Source organism: Siphateles boraxobius, unplaced genomic scaffold (genome assembly GCF_051911475.1).
Source record: "Siphateles boraxobius isolate OS27281-9 unplaced genomic scaffold, OSU_SipBor_1 25, whole genome shotgun sequence".
NCBI classification, from domain to species: Eukaryota; Metazoa; Chordata; class Actinopteri; order Cypriniformes; family Leuciscidae; genus Siphateles; species Siphateles boraxobius.
Genome location: NW_027508866.1, coordinates 30,096,182 through 30,108,314, shown reverse-complemented (window position 1 = coordinate 30,108,314; position 12,133 = coordinate 30,096,182).

Genomic DNA, 12,133 nt, shown 5'->3' with positions numbered 1-12,133 from the left:
CTGGAAGGTGCAGGGTAGTGAACTTGAATCTTGACTTGGTGCTGAGGCTGTGTACCCATGGATGGCTGCTGGAGTTCCTGGGAACTACCTGTTCGAGCCGGATGTTGTTCTGGCTGTACGACTGCACGTTCAGCTGTCACGTTTGGGGCATAAGAGTTCGATCTTTGCTCTTAGCTTTAGTGCCGAGTCTTTCAAAGGGCTGAGCTGACATTAAAGTGAGGTCTGAGCCGGTGTCTACCAGGGCTTCCAAGCTCACCTCATTTTCCAAAGTGATGGCTAGGTAGAGTTTCCGGGCCACCCCCTTTTTCGATCAGGTTCCCCAGGAGTCTTAGCGTAGGGGCTGGTGTGGTGATCGATGGGCGGTTAGGGCCGGTCTTGTGTAGTTCTCTGCGGAGACAGACAGACAAGCAGCATTTCTAGGTATTTTGGGCTTTTGGACCCAGCTGTGGGAAACTGTGCTGTGTCGCTCAGGCTGTGCAGCTGTCAGCTGTGGTGGCTGGGTGATGCTGTCATTTTGTGATGTGACAGTTAGCTCTGTGCTCTGAGGCTGACGAGCAGTGTTCTGGTTGCCTGGTTCAGGTCTTACGCTTAGACATAGGATGTCTGTCTTGTCCCTCTTGTCTCCTTTGGAAAGTCTTTTGTGAAGAAGCTCTTTCAGCGACTTCAGGGTCTCAGCTGTCTCAGATGTGGCGGCACTGTTTTTTTTTGATGTGGGTTCAGACTTGTGCTTACCAGTGGCATGTCGAGAGGGGTTCCGCTCTGGGCTGTCTGGGCTTGATGGTCTGGTCGATGGGGCTCGGCTCTTTCTGGGCCATTGGTCGGTTTCCCACCTGGCTCCACCTTTTGGGTGGTCGGGTGGTTGTTGCAGGTCCCAGAATCTGTCAAAGCCCTCGCTCTGGTGTCTTGGACGAGCACCATCGCAGTAGTGCTGCCCTCTGTTGGCCTGGAACGGTCTTGACTCTCTGTAAACAGGGCTATGGTGTTGTGGGGCGCCCTCTAGAGGCAGCTCTGAGTAGGGCTCAGAGACAGAGTAGATTGTGGGGTTTTTCAAAGTCTTTTCGGACACAGTCTTTTGCTTTGTGTAAGCTTCTTTTAGCTGTTGAGTAGTCATGCTATGTGGTCAGGCCAGGATGTCTAGATGATGACTCACTGTGGGGTGCAGATTTCGGAGAGACAAAGTTCTGAAGTTGAAATCATCCTCCATGCCGGACTGATTGAGGTCCATGGCTGTGATTATATTTGGTCTGATTCTGGATCAGAGAATTCTTTAGTGAAGGCCTGCCGCAGCGGCTGGTAGTCCGACTTGACTGTCTCTGGTTGACGGTCGAGGAAGCTGCGCGCATCACGACTGGACGTGATTCTGAGCAGGTACAATCTGTCCCACGCGGTGACGTTGGTAACAGTTTGTAAGTGAAAGTCAATGTCCTGCGGATGGCGTGCACGTTGAGGCCTCCTGCATGGTTCGGAGTGAACATAGGGATGTTTCTGGCCAGCTTGTTAAGTCTTTTGGGAGCCATGCCGTGGTTAGTGGCCGGGGCTCTCCTGGAAAGGCTCTTCCCCCCTCGCTGCTGACGGGGGTTCTTGTGGGCTGGCTGGTGATGTTTTGAACAGTGGGCTTTCACCCCCCTGTACAGCTCTGGGTTCTTGGCTGAAGGTGCGGACTGGCTGGTCAGGGAAACTTTGTGGTGTGCGTTTCCCCTTCCCGGTCCTTCTGCAGTCTATAAGAGGGTTTCAACTCTTGTGTGAACGGTGTCAAGTTCGTGTTCGAGATCTTGTCTCTGCTGAACGTGCTTGTGGATGGTAGCACGGGCCTCTTGCGAGTTTCTTTCGCAGGCCGTGGCTTTCGAGTCTCTTTAAGTTCAGTCTCTGCTCTTTGCAAGGGGCTTCACTTTTGTCGGAGTTTCTCGTTGAGTTCCTCTCTGGTTCTTTTCTCTGACTGCACTCTTTGGTCTATGTGCAGATGAAGATCAGATAGGGCAGTTTGAAGTCTTTCCACTTCCTTCTGTAACTCGGGGTCGTTGTCATCCTCGGCTTGCATCCTTAGCGTTGCAACTTCGTGCTCCGGGGCGATGCGGCTCCTTTCGTGGAGACGTGCTTGTGCGATGAGCTGGCAAGTGAGGTTGACGTGTCTGACCGGTCTTTGTCGTGGGAGCTTTGGCTTGGTTTGTGCGCCATCAGCCTGTCCACGTCTGCGATGCTCTTGGCTCGGGGCTCTGAGTCACTGGCGACCTTGGTCAGGAATGGAGGTTTCATGAATCTCAGCCATGTCTCCAGGTTGTCCCAGCGGGTTGTGGGACTGTAGGACCGGAACATACTGGCTTCACTGTGGGCGAGAGGAACACAACACACACACAGAGAGACCAATGGAACTAAATTGCCCCTTGGGGATTAATAAAGCTATCTGTATCTGTATGCAGGTTCGTTCTACGTTTAACAAGCTATAATACGGGCTATGCCGCGTATGAAAATTTTGGTTAACTGATGCCGACAGTTAAATCATTTGGTAGGACAATTTGGGTAGGTCAGCATGGGCCTGAATAAAGATTTTTAACGGGGCGGTAGCTTAGGGGTCACCTGTTGATGCTAACGGCTTGGTTGTCAAACTATTATTCAGCGTTCCTTGTTGTCTCAGATAGGTTCTGTCTCTAAGTGAACTGAAAGGAACAGAGCACAACAGAAAAGAGCAATGGCAAGATAGCAAAGTTTTAAGTAACATGCAACCATCCAAGACGGAAAGGTCTGTAATGAAATGGCGTTAATAGTACACAGGAAGTGTTACAGGGGAAGAGGAGGCCTAAGCCTGCGATTTGTGGCTAGGAGAGTAGGAGGGAGCCAAACACTTCAATGACCGGGGGAATCTCTAGATTCTGTGGCCAATACTAAGTGATGGATTTAATACCTTTTCTAGTTTCCCTGGGGTGAACTGAGGTCATTCGGGTTGGAGTCAGCATTTTGGTTGGTCTCTCTGTCGTCCCCAAACACTTGACAGCAGTGTCCCGGGCCCTTCCGCACATCTGTACCGATGTGTGCCCTCACGCAACCCGACCTTGAACACAACCGGCAGTGCCAAATTGGTGATGTCGTGTTGCGGGCTGCACCAACGGAGAAATACAGAAAAGTCAGAGACCCGTGCTCAGTCAGCGCTGGTGACGCAGGTCAGACGAACCAGCCAGCTGGACCCCAAGCAGAGATGACTGTCAAATCACCACAGCACGAGAGAAATTTCTACCTACAAACACAAAACAGGATGAAGGACAAGTGAACCTCAACGTGAATTAAAGCTCTCTCTATCTAAATCAAATTGAGTGTCTATTTTTTGTAGAAAAATCAAAGGCAACGGTTTTACTAAAATTATGGTACAAACAAAAAGGGAATTATGACAATGTTAATTATCAGAACAACCTAGCCTCCATTCAGAGAAGAGATTAAGTGCAGCAGGAAGAGCACAGGAGGAAGCAAGCTGTAGTGGTGCGTTTGGGCCACTAAGGGTTTGGGCCACTTCCTCCTAGTGGTCAACCTGGCTGACAGAGAACTTGATTTAAATTGCATTCAAACTGGTTTAAATACAATTCAAATCAAGCGTATGCATAGATGTTAAGTAACTTCTAGAATGGTAAGGATACAGTTGTCATAACGTATCCAATACATAACGTAACGTATCAAATCAAAATTATTGAAAATAATTTGAAAAAGGAAATATAGAAATAAAGCCATAAAACCATTCCCAACAGGAAAGGAGACTTAATTCAAATTGATCTTGAAATTTGTTTGTTTCAAACCAAATTTGATTAAGTGTAGGAAATTAAAGGTTGGCATTATATTTGATGATGATCACGACTACGGTGAGGTATCAATGATAATAACCAAAATAAAACCAACTGGGAGAAAGCCACTTCAGAAAAGAATGATGTTAGGAACTAAGTGATGAGCTGACGTAGAGGGGGGAGGCCACAAGGGGCGCATTCCTCCTAAGTGATCATCAGAAACTGGTACTGCTTACTTTTAAATTTTAAATTCAACTGTGGTTTGAACCAAATTCAAAATAAGTGTACACAGTCGGGAGTGAAATCATGTTAGTAAAACTGGAACTTGCACATGCATTGAAAGTTAGAAACACAATTTCAGAAATTCACTGGAAAAATCTGAAATTGTGATGAGAGAGATTGTTTAGGAAAAGACGGCCTCGTTACTAGTGTCCACGAGATGGCGCCATTTCGCTCATGGAGGGTAAAGTCAGGGGGCGGTGCGTAATTCGAGAACTGTCAAGCACTTAGGCCTCAGTGCTGCCCTCTAGTGTTTGTCAGCGGAATAACAACCACCCTGCTTCCATGTGTGATTCAAATTTGAGCGTGCAGACGCTTTGTTTTCTGTAAGATCACACTTATCCAAAATAAAATCTCAGCGTTTTTTTTTTTCAGCTATATTTCACAAAACGGCGTGGCAGGAATTTTTTCTACACACACACATAGGGACAACCGGAATTAGGCATCGGTTTTTCAGTTCCCACATAAACAATTAGCGCTATTATTCACACGTGTTCGCTTATGAATTTTAAACCTCGGCGGGTTTTTTCTATTCGACACACGTGTGCACGGAAGGATTTCTTCGCTTCCACACACTAATATGGACAACAGGAATTATACGTCTGTCGTTCGGATCCAAATAACATTTATCAAATATCACTTATGATTAAAAATGTTTTTCGGTTTTGGATTTTTTGGTGCTATATTTTAACAAACACGTCTGGCAGGATTGCTTCGCTGCGTCGTGCAAAAATAAAACAGGAAATATTCGTCTGTTTTTTCGACATATTATCAAATAGCACTTATGATTAAATATGCTTTAGGTTTTTTACAATTGAGTAGCTACGTCAATGTTTAACCAGGAGTTCATCGTTAATCTAACGATTATAATATCAGGCCTTTCTTAAGAATAGTGAAAGAGCATCGTTTCACTAAATCTAGTCTTCACCCTGACAGAAGAATCTCGTTCGGACAGGGGAGTTTAACATTAAAATGTCACAATTCAAAAGAGGTTTCTTCGTCTTTTGTTGGACAAATTTAATACTATGAAACTGCAGTTTTACTTTTAGTTATTAACAATGGCAAAAGGAATGTTAGACATTATTTTGCAGCTGTTAATGTGCTGAACTGGACTCGGCTTTGTGCCTTTAATCAGTCAGCCAGTGAGTTTGCGTTGCGTTCGCTCACTCGAGGCGCGCGTACAATATTAAATCACAATATAGACATCGATTGAAACTGAATTGCTCAAAAACAAGTTTAAAATGTGCCCGCATCATTCTCCACCATTATGTAAAGACTCTGGGGCGGATCTAATCCGTGGGGAATTTGCATGTCATAATTAATAATTGGTAATTAATAATTATTCATACATATTTGGATTAGATCAGTCTTACATGTTAATAAAACTCCCGATAAGGGATGATATGTAATTTTACCTGCATGCATGCTTGTGTATCCTTGCACTTAACCACAAGTTGATTGCAATTAACTGCACGGACCACGTCTTACAAATCAGGCAAAATTAATTAGCTCAATTGTCAGACTAATATCTGTGGGAATCCACAATATCATCTTACTTTATAGGATTTCAGGAAAAGCAATTCTGTGGCCACACGAATTGGGTTTCCTGCCCTATAAACACATACTCTTTAAAGTATCTTTAATTTGTAAGCTTGTTGCTATAAGATCTTTTGGCACTTAAGGGACTTAAATGAGCAAAAAGGCAGTACATCAATCAGATGAATATAATGAATTTAATAAGGCAGAACTACTTATGTATTTACTACGGTTACATGGGATATATGTATTTACAAACATAATAAACAACAATACACGATAAGGCATCGATGAACGAGAAATGCATAGAGTGTGGACAATGGAAACACGTGTGAGAGGGAAAGGGACAGAGAGAGAGAGAGAGAGAGAGAGAGAGAGAGAGAGAGAGAGAGAGAGCATTGGCAACATTCCCCTGACAGTCCCCTGCCTGTGACAACACAAAAACATCATCTTAATGCTTCTTAGAAGCTCTATAAAGAGATATACTTAAGTTTCTGGGTCTCTCTGTGTCGCGGCATTCCTGTGCGTGCGTGAGCGGAGTCCTTTAGGAAGCGTCACTGGGTGCTGCTTGGCGCGCGTGTTGAACGGAGTTTCCAAGTCTTTGGGGTAACATTACCAAAGGAAAATAGTTCGGCTAAGTTTGTTTCACTTTGTGGAAGTGAACAGAGTCGACTACGGAAAACAAAACTGACTAACAAAGAAAAGAAATAAAGATCTCTACGGGGAAATCACGCGGAGTTAACGTCACATCTTCGCATGGCTGGTGAAGAAGCGTGTCTGCGTCTCTCGCCACGTGGTCACGTGCGCGTGTTTCTCCTTCAAAACGAGCGCGCGCTCGTTTAAAGGTCCCTTGTAGATGGATTTGCTGAAGAGATATGTCACGCGGTGTTCTTTTCACTCGTCGATTGGAATTAAACACGGAGACTTATCTAAGACTGAAAAACACAAACTAAACTAGAAACAAATAAAAGAAAGGCGAAGAGCTCGCCCGGAGGCGAGACCCTACATTTTGACAGTTAAAAGTAACAGAGAGACGAGCGGAGGGGGGAAGCGTCATTTATCACCTTGGAGAAATCCGGCCTCTTCCTGTTGACTTGGCCAATTAGAGGGTTGGAATTTCACAGGCGGGACTTTGGTTTTTATTGCTCTTTGTCTAAGAGAGAGACATTTGAAACCGACGAAATTAGGGTGTTTAAGAGCAGAATCTTCACAATTCTTATAATACTAATGTGTCACAAGTTTAGCAAAATGTAATGTCAATTAACAAATGGGGAATGAAGATTGGAGTTTATCAAGACCAAACTTGCCACAAATGGATTTGGTTAAACATTAGTTGGCCAAGTTTAAACATTATCGCATTAGAGTTGTCGAGAAACATAGACCAAACCACAAAAAGGCAACTCATGAAATAGGGAACTTAGATACATTGTTCATACAATTCTCAAGTGGATATATAATAGCATATACTGTATATATATGAATACAGGATTCATTTCTCCTCCTTGGTTAGAATTCAGAGAGGGTGGCAGTTCTGTGAACATTCCTTTGGGTCGTAAACGCCGTTATCTAAGAACACCAGTGATGTTAGTTTTGGTCTCTTTTCACTCCAAAGAGGGAAAACATAGTAAACTATATTTTTCATTAACTTCTTACATATATTTGGCTCGAGCAAGTTGAGCGATTTCGTTTAATACCAATCACTCCGTGTTTGTTACGCATACAAGGATATATATAAACTCTTAGACCTTTATAGAAGTCCGCAAGGTTCAACTACATAACTAACAGTCCTAGATAGACAGGATACAGTATAAACTTCAAACATACAGGAATACATCATGTATACATTTCATAATCACTCATTTCTGGGTTTTAATGTTATAGATGCATATATGTGTGTGTGTGTGTGTGTGTGTGTGTGTGTGTGTGTGTGTGAGTGTGTGTTGTCCATTTGCGCATCTGGCATTCCTTCCTCGCTGGGGGGGGGGGGTTTGGAGATAACGGTCTTCTTGGATGTTGGCTCGCGAACAAATCAGGATCGCGCGAGGATCTCTTTGGGGACTCATTACGCTGTAAAGGTGTCACAAACTAATCTACCCTCCAGACTGGCTGGCGCTAACGGAAGATTTAGAATTGGAAGAGTCATAGGTTGGGGCTTTAGAAACCCCTGTTAACGTGTGTTTATTGTGTTAAGGAATGCTGACTCCATGATTCTGCGCTCATACCCTACATAGGTAAGGTTCCGTGAATAGGGGGGTTAGTAATAAAGGCCCACTTCTCTACAAGTCTGTGGGCAATTGTCATCCAAATTCACCCTACGATCCCTCCGGCCCATAGTGCGCCCAATGCCAGTTTATTTGTATGGGCGTTGTTCCACGAACCCACGTTTGGGACTAACTTTGTTAAAGATATCAAATGCAAAAGCGCCTATTGGCATTTTAATGTGTCCCTGCTTTCTGATCATGCTTTTAAAGATGCTTTTAAGTATTTTTGGAGTGGTTACACAAAATTAAAATCTAAATACATTTCTTTACAACAGTGGTGAGACATACAGTAGGGAAAGGCTTGCGGCCAGGCAGCGCTTGCACTCACACATCGAGAATCATTTTGACCAAACCCTGCTGGAGAGCCACTTTAGGGGATGGAGAACGAATCTCGAATGATACCCGAAATCAGTCTCGAGAGGCTGGTTCCCTTAGTAGAATATTTCAAAGCATGGCATGACCTGCCAAATATTTCTCCTTGTGTTCTGCGCACAATAGAGAAGGGTTACAGGCTGCAGTTCAATTCCACCCACCAAAATTCAACGGGTTGGTGTGGACTGCAGTCAACCCAGTCCAGGGTCGTGTATTGGAACAGGAAGTAAACTCTCTGCTGGCAAAGGAGGCCATAGAGTGTGTTCCTCCGTCGTACAGGGTGTCCGGGTTCTACAGCTGCTACTTCATAGTTCCCAAGAAGGATGGAGGGTTGGCGGCAATTTTAGATCTTAGGCATTTGAATCAGGAGATTCAGGTTCAAGATGCTCACTATTCCCATCATCGTGAGTCAGATCAAATCTGAGGATTGTTTTGTCACGATAGATCTATAGATCACGATAGATCACAGGGTGATATGGCTGTAGCCAATAGTAGTATGACCTAAAGAATTTTCCAAGATGGTGCCAGTGTACCCGGCTTGCCGTCTTCCTCATCTGTCTCAGTTTTTTGTACCTGTGGTATCTGTTCGTCTGGCATCAATAGTGTTTGTTTTATGCATGGTGCTTCACTGGGATCATGTAGTCTCAGTGGTGACCTATGTTCGTCAAGCCTTGCTCAACATCCAAAGCCGTATAGGAATTTACCGCTTTTTTTTTGCCCTGCTCTGCATTCTCGTTGCCGATACTAGTTCAGCCAACCTGTGGTGGAGTGCGCTCGTCGGCTTCCTTGCTGTGTTCTGTTGTGGCAGATTTAAGGGCTCTGGTTCTGGTGTGCAGATTTCAAAGTTCTCTAATTCAGGTTTCAAAGAAAATCTTTCAGAGTCGAAGTTCCAGGTCACAAAAAAGTAACTTTATCGAGCAATTCAACAAAGCGAGATGTTCAGCTGATTCATCTGATTTTACAGTGGTCGACCTTCAAGTCATATACCTTTTCTTATCGTTGGTACCCAATGAGCATCTATATTATTATCCTTTTACACAATGGGCATCTGTTTTAGTCTCCTATTACACAATGGGCATCTGTATTATTATCTGTTCTCTTACGAGAGGTTCTCTCGTATTGCGTAAGTATAGCTTACGCTACGGGAAAGATTCATCTTTTCGAAATATTGAATCCAAAAAATTATCCTTAATTTTTGTATCCATTGTCAACGCAGTGCCGCAGCTAGCAGACCTTGAGCAGGCTGTCTAGTGTGCTCAAAGGCTGCCCTGCGGGAACAGCTACCACTGAACCCGACGTGATGTCACGTCCAATGATGGGCGCTCGCGCCTTCACAGCGTCGAAGCCCGCCAAAATCATATCAATCAGGCCTGCAGACTCATATCAATCAGGTTGTGGATGTAAGTCTCGTGCCCGCTTGCAAGCGCTCACGCTTACTAACAAGCACTTCGCACACAGCGCCGCGCGCACACCACGAAGTGCAGCCTTACATGAGTCAGAATATGAACGTAAGTCTCGTGCCCGCTTACAAGAACTCACGCTTACTAACATGCACTTCGCCCACGGCATTAGATGACCGTCACAAAGTGCAGCCTCATACCGGTCAAGCTATGAATGTAAGTCCCGTGCCCGCTCACGAGCGCCCACGCTTACTAACATACACGCCGCCCATGGCGCCGCTCGCGCATCACAATGTGATTGTAAAGCGCTCCCCATTCACAGCCATCGGGACGCTATGCACGAATCAGCCTGCTATTGCTGTCAGCGAGCCGCCCCATTCAAGCACAGAGAGCGCGCGTGCCGCGCTCATTCCTCTGGTCCAGTTTCTCGATCAGAACCCGGAGGTCATTCTGCCCCTAGCTTCACATATAAAACTATGGGAAGCGATTCCAGGGGTATCAGAATGTGTGATAAGCACAATAAAGCAGGGCTATGCGTTACAGTTCGCTCGCCGTCCCCCACGCTTTCGAGCATGGACCACGACGACAGTGAATGCGGAAGTAGCACATCTACTTCGCTCAGAAATAGCAAAACTGCTGTGCAAAAGGGCCATAGAACCGGTGCCGCCTTCTCTGAGCGAGTCAGGCTTTTACAGCCGTTATTTTCTCGTGCCCAAGAAGGACGGGGGTCTCAGACCGATAATAGATCTGAGACATTTGAACAAAGCTCTCATGATAAGAGCGTTCAAAATGATTACAACCAGACAACTCCTCGCGCACGTTCGCCCGAGAGACTGGTTTATATCTCTCGATCTGAAAGATGCTTATTTTCAGATTCAGATAATACCCCGTCACAGGCCATTCTTGAGTTTCGCCTTCGACGGACAGGTTTATCAGTTCACCGTCCTGCCGTTCGGTCTGTCCTTAGCACCCCGCACATTCACGAAGTGCATGGACTCGCCCCCTTGAGAAATCAGGGCATGCGAATTCTGAACTATCTGGACGATTGGCTGGTTCTAGCACAATCAGAGTCAGAGATACTGTCTCACAGAGCTGTGCTCCTCAGTCACCGGGAAAGCCTGGGTCTCACGGTCAACTGGACCAAGAGCTCATTAATGCCCAGTCAGTCAATTTCCTTTTTAGGAATAGAACTGGACTCCGTGGCTATGACGGCCCGCTTGTCAACTCAGCACCACCTGAGCTCGCTGAGAGCGGCGCATGTGCCAGGCCATCTGAACGACGGCCCAGACAGACTGTCCAGGAACAATGTTCCCCCGGGGGAACGGTCCCTGCACCCTCAAACAGTCCAGTTGCTATGGCGCCTTTTCGGTAAAGCAGAAGTCGACCTATTTGGGTCACAGGACAACGCTCACTGCCCAAAGTTCTTTTCAAAGAACGAGGACGCGCTGGCCCAGACCTGGCCCATCCGCCCACTATATGCTTTCCCCCCAGTGTCTCTGTTACCACAGGTGATCAAGAGAATCAGGGAAACGTGCCAATCAGTGCTCCTCATAGCCCCGCACTGGGAGAACCAGACTTGGTTCCCGGAGCTGACGCGGCTGTCACAGACGGCCCCGTGGCCAATTCCGGTGAGAGCAGATCTCCTCTCTCAAGCTCGCGGCTCGATCTGGCATCCCCATCCAGAGCGCTGGTCTCTGCACGTATGGTTGACCAACGGTTACCCGTTGCCCTGCCAGACGCAGTAATGAACACTATCACGCAGTCTAGAGCTCCTTCTACCAGAAGGCTCTACGCGTCTAAATGGCCTGTGTTCTCTAAATGGTGCGCTGACAAAAATCTGGACCCACTGAAATGTGGGGTTCCGCGGTTGCTCAGTTTCCTTCAAGAGCTATTGGAAAAGGGAAGGTCCCCCTCCACGCTCAAAGTCTATGTGGCAGCCGTTCTCAGAATCGACGTGCGGCCAGTCGTTAGGCAGGAACGAGCTCATCATCCGCTTCCTCAGAGGAGCCAGGAGGATGAATCCCCCGCGCCCCCCTTCAGTTCCTATGTGAGATCTTTCTTTGGTCCTCGTTAATCTCCTCTGCCCAGTCAGGGCGCTGAGAGTTTACATTAAGCGCTCCGCCCCTTTCAGGCACGCTGAGCAGCTTTTCGTTTGGTTTGGTGGGCGCACCAAAGGTCTCGCCGCCTCGAAACACAGTCTATCCAGATGGATAATAGATGCGATTGCAGCTGCTTATACAGCAAAAGGTCTGCAATGCCCCTTGGGCGTCAGGGCTCATTACACCAAAGGCGTAGCCTCTTCGTGGGCATGGTCCAGTGGAATTTCTATCCATGACATATGTGTGGCGGCGGGCTGGGCCTCCCCGTCCACCTTTGTCAGATTCTACAATCTGGAAGTTCCCGCCCTGCAGGCGAAACTACTATCAGTCTAAGTGAGAGGTCAGTTCTGCCCAGGTACTATCGTGCGCAAACTACTCTCATGTGACTAGCTCTTCTGGTTGAGCTGCACTGTTTCATGTTA